This window comes from Carcharhinus amblyrhynchos, unplaced genomic scaffold, assembly GCF_965287045.1.
Source record: "Carcharhinus amblyrhynchos unplaced genomic scaffold, sCarAmb.v2.hapA chromosome_1035, whole genome shotgun sequence".
NCBI lineage: Eukaryota > Metazoa > Chordata > Chondrichthyes > Carcharhiniformes > Carcharhinidae > Carcharhinus > Carcharhinus amblyrhynchos.
In genome coordinates this window covers 39,213-44,248 of record NW_027650775.1, presented here as the reverse complement: position 1 = coordinate 44,248, position 5,036 = coordinate 39,213, and the positions used below count along the sequence as shown (strand labels likewise).

General features: G+C 62.0%; 1 long non-coding RNA gene across 1 annotated transcript; it reads right to left on the bottom strand.

Annotated features, from left to right (window-relative positions):
* Nucleotides 1-477: 477 nt before the first annotated feature.
* Nucleotides 478-2,989, bottom strand: LOC145340452 (uncharacterized). Its single transcript, XR_013886252.1, has 3 exons — nt 2,872-2,989; nt 1,598-1,628; nt 478-623 (listed from the first exon to the last, which is right to left on the bottom strand). It is a non-coding gene; the product is annotated as an uncharacterized LOC145340452 (long non-coding RNA).
* Nucleotides 2,990-5,036: the final 2,047 nt, after the last annotated feature.

Sequence of the window (5,036 nt, the reverse complement as noted above, 5' to 3'; positions counted from 1 at the left end):
GTGTTCCATCTCGGGCCTACTCCCACTCTCCAAGGGCCGGTTGCCATAGGTTACCATCTCAGGCAGCTTGCCCCGGGTTACTGGGCAAGGGCCCCGTTGCCCTGGGTAACGAATCGAGGACCCCGTTGCCCTGGGTTACCGAGTGAAGGCCCGAGTGCCCCGGGTTACTGGGCGAGGGCCCCGTTGCCCTGGGTAACGAATCGAGGACCCCGTTGCCCTGGGTTACCGAGTGAAGGCCCGAGTGCCCCGGGTTACTGGGCGAGGGCCCCGTTGCCCTGGGTAACGAATCGAGGACCCCGTTGCCCTGGGTTACCGAGTGAAGGCCCGAGTGCCCCGGGTTACTGGGCGAGGGCCCCGTTGCGCTGGTTACCAGGTAAGGGCCCCGTTGCCCCGGGTTACCAGGTAAGGGCCCCGTTGCCCCGGGTTACTAACATGGTCCAGCCTTTAACCAGGAAGTGGAGATACCAAATACTCACCATCCTCATCAACCTCATCAATCATCTCCTGGAGCTCCTCGGGGGTGGGGGTCTGTCCCACCATACGCAGAACCTTCCCAAGCTCCTTGGTGCTGATACAACCGTCAGCTGCATCCTGGACAAAGATATCGAACGCAGCCCGGAATTCTGAAAAATATACAGAGTAAATCCCCCTCTACCCCATCCCCATCCCCATCAAACACTCCCAGGACAGGGACAGCACGGGGTTAGATACAGAGTAAATCCCCCTCTACCCCATCCCCATCAAACACTCCCAGGACAGGTACAGCACAGGGTTAGATACAGAGTAAAGCTCCCTCTACACTGTCCCCATCAAACACTCCCAGGACAGATACAGCACGGGGTTAGATACAGAGTAAAGCTCCCTCTACACTGTCCCCCCATCAAACACTCCCAGGACAGGTACAGCACGGGGTTAGATACAGAGTAAAGCTCCCTCTACACTGTCCCCATCAAACACTCCCAGGACAGGTACAGCACGGGGTTAGATACAGAGTAAAGCTCCCTCTACACTGTCCCCATCAAACACTCCCAGGACAGGTACAGCACGGGGTTAGATACAGAGTAAAGCTCCCTCTACACTGTCCCCCATCAAACACTCCCAGACAGGTACAGCACGGGGTTAGATACAGAGTAAAGCTCCCTCTACACTGTCCCCATCAAACACTCCCAGGACAGGTACAGCACCATGTTATCTGACAATTCTTTGCAGAGGAGGCCATTCAGCTCCTCTCGAGCCTCTTCCCTCATACTGTGGGTCATGTCAATATTGTCCCATGCTGAGGTGTGAGGCCCGGAATGTTCTACTCTCTTCCCAAGGTGAACATGTCCATTCCTGAAGTGTGGGTCTCCCCAGTGACTCTGGGTGACGCCTTGAAGACTGAGCCAAGTATCAGAGCTGGAATGGGGAGGGGTTAGTGGACGAGAGGGGAGTTATTAGTGACCAGTGTGGGCTGAATGGTCGTCTTCTGTAGCCCACGATATCAGCACTGTACGATGCACAATGCCAACACTACCCTTCCTAATCATGTAGACCCTAACCCATACCCCACAACCTCCGATAAACTCAAGCCTGTGCAATGGACTGCAGGTATACTGACCACTTTTCTGCTCATCTGTCAGCTGTTCAACCTGGGTGGGTACAGAGAGAGAGAGAGAGAAACACAGTTAAAACATCAATCAGTGCTGAGGGAGTGCCGCACTGCGGGAGGGTCGGTGCCGAGGGAGCGCCGCACTGCGGGAGGGTCGGTGCCGAGGGAGCTCCGCACTGCGGGAGGGTCGGTGCCGAGGGAGCGCCGCACTGCGGGAGGGTCAGTGCCGAGGGAGCGCCGCACTGCGGGAGGGTCAGTGCCGAGGGAGCGCCGCACTGCGGGAGGGTCAGTGCTGAGGGAGTGCCGCGCTGTGGGAGGGTCAGCGCTGAGGGGGAGCGCCGCACTGCGGGAGGGTCAGTGCTGAGGGGGAGCGCCGCACTGCGGGAGGGTCAGTGCTGAGGGGGAGCGCCGCACTGTGGGAGGGTCAGTGCTGAGGGGGAGCGCCGCACTGTGGGAGGGTCGGTGCCGAGGGAGCGCCGCACTGTGGGAGGGTCGGTGCCGAGGGAGCGCCGCACTGTGGGAGGGTCGGTGCCGAGGGAGCGCCGCACTGTGGGAGGGTCGGTGCCGAGGGAGCGCCAGGTCGCCGGGGAGGAGTGGGCGAGGCGGAGGGTCGGGGGCCGCACTGCGGGAGGGTCGGTGCCGAGGGAGCGCCGCACTGCGGGAGGGTCGGTGCCGAGGGAGCGCCCGCGGGAGGGTCGGTGCCGAGGGAGCGCCGCACTGCGGGAGGGTGGTGGCCGAGGGAGCGCCGCACTGCGGGAGGGTCGGTGCCGAGGGAGCGCCGCACTGTGGGAGGGTCAGTGCTGAGGGAGCGCCGCACTGTGGGAGGGTCGGTGCTGAGGGAGCGCCACACTGTGGGAGGGTCGGTGCTGAGGGAGCGCCGCACTGTGGGAGGGTCAGTGCTGAGGGAGCGCCGCACTGTGGGAGGGTCGGTGCTGAGGGGGAGCGCCGCACTGTGGGAGGGTCGGTGCCGAGGGAGCGCCGCACTGTGGGAGGGCCGGCACCTTGCTTCCCTCCCCGACATCCTGTATGCTCCAAGTAAAGAAAAAGTGTGAGGATCTCCTTGGCGTTTGTGGGATTGGGATTCCCACACTGGATCCCCTCCCTGAGTATGAAGGGAGCTCGGCACGTTCCTGGGGAAGCGGGGGGTGGGGGGTGGAATTTCCTTGATTGTGGGGTTGGCCGGTGGCAGGAAGGTGATTTCGGGACCGGTGTGGCTGGTGACTGGGCCTCTTTGGATGGGGTGCGGGAGGATTGGAATGGGGGATCCCAGTATCGACACTCACCGCTGCTTTGTAAATGTCATCCATGTTGGAGAGATTGTGGAGGTGTTCGGGACCCCGATCCGGTGGAGAAGGAGGGAGACGGGGGCCGTGTGCTGTGTCCTTTTGTTCCGAGCCCACATGCCAATCCTTTGACGTCAGCCTCTGTCTTGTCTCGATTAGATCCTCCAGTGAGGAATCTGTTATTAATAGCACCAGGGCCCAGACAAGGGAAGGATTGAGGAGGGAACGGCAGGGGCCGGGGTGGGGGGAGATCTTTTTCAAGGACAGTGGACCACAGGATTGGCAGCTGAACGTCACATCGACACCTGGGCCTGTTCCAGTAGGCCTCACCCCACACCTCGGCCCAGTTCCGAGGCTCAGGAAGGTCGTGAACAACCTTTGACTGCCACGCCTGTGTCCTTCCTTCATTGAGCGGGGGGGGTCTCATCACTGGCCAGACCCAGCATTTATCCCCCCCATCCCTAATTGCCCCTTGAGAAGGTGGTGGGTGAGCCGCCATCTTGAACCCGCTGCAGTCCCGTGTGGTGTAGGTACACCCACAGCGCTATTAGGGAGGGAGCTCCAGGATTTTGACCCAGTGAAGGAACGGCCGATATATTTCCGAGTCGGGGTGGGGTGTGTGAGGGGGTGGGGGGGGTACTTTCAGTTGGTGGGTGTTCCCCATGGTATCTGCTGCCCTTGTCCTTCTGGGGGGTAGAGGTGGTGGGTTTGGGCGGCGCTGTCGAAGGAGTCTTGGCGAGTCGCTGCGGTGTATCTTGTAGAGGGTACACACTGCTGTCGCTGTGCGTCGGTGGTGGAGGGAGTGAATACCCAGAGTCCAGGCTTCATTCTCGGCCTAGTAGGCGCCAAGTGTCTTCGTTCGTTACTGGTGGGCGAGGGTGAGGTGGTTTGTGGGGGGGATGCTGGAATAAATCTTTGAGACTCTTTCGCAACGCATGAATAATGGGGTGGGGGGGTGTTTTGAATGAAGGACAAGGTAGACAGAGAGAGAGAGACAGAGAGTAAGAGTGATGGAGAGTGAGACAGAGAACATAGTTTCGGAGCTGGTGCACAAATCATCCTGAAATCTAGGCCCGGTTTAGTGAGGAGGACATATTTGGGAAATTATGGGGTGACCGATCCCAGTAATTGAAATGGGGGAGGGAGTCGATGGGGTCAATATAGTGAAGGTGTTTCCACTGTGTGGGTGTCGGAGCGGAACCGGCAATCAGAGACGGTCACTAATAAATCCAGTGGCAGGGAGAGTCGGGGAGCGGGGGAGAGTCGGGGAGCGGGGGAGAGTCGGGGAGCGGGGGAGAGTCGGGGAGAGTGGGGGAGCCGGGGGAGAGTCGGGGAGCGGGGGAGAGTCGGGGAGCGGGGAGAGTCGGGGAGGCGGGGAGAGTCGGGGAGCGTGGGGAGAGTCGGGGGAGAGCGGGGGAGAGTCGGGGGAGCGTGGGGGAGAGCGGGGGAGAGTCGGGGAGCGGGGGAGAGTCGGGGAGCGGGGGAGAGTCGGGGAGAGCGGGGGAGAGTCGGGGAGAGTGGGGGAGCGGGGGAGAGTCGGGGAGCGGGGGAGAGTCGGGGAGCGGGGGAGAGTCGGGGAGCGGGGGAGAGTCGGGGAGAGCGGGGGAGAGTCGGGGAGCGGGGGAGAGTCGGGGAGCGAGGGGAGAGTCGGGGAGAGCGGGGGGAGAGTCGGGGAGCGGGGAGGGCTGGGGAGAGCGGGGGAGTCGGGGAGCGGGGGAGAGTCGGGGAGCGTGGGGAGAGTCGGGGAGAGCGGGGGAGAGTCGGGGAGCGTGGGGGAGCGGGGGAGAGTCGGGGAGAGTCGGGGAGCGGGGGAGAGTCGGGGAGCGGGGAGTGGTTGAGGTGAATCCTGTCGATGTGTTTAAGGGGGGAACTGGGGGAGGGAGCTGGATTAGCACACGGGAGGGGGGGATGAATAGACGGAGATGGGGGTGGGAGGAGGCTGGGGTGGGGGGCAGGTATTCTGGCACAGAGCAGAGGGCCCGAATGGCCTGTGTTGGGACTGTCGAATCGCTCTGTGTAATGTGAGTGCGGTGAGGCAGCGAGCCAGCACATTGTGTTTGGTGGAGAGTTTAGCAATGACCTTGAACCTGAATCCTCCCCCCACCCCCCCACTTCCCCCCACCCCCCCACTTCCCCCCATCGCCTGTTGGAGCAGGCAGCAACAG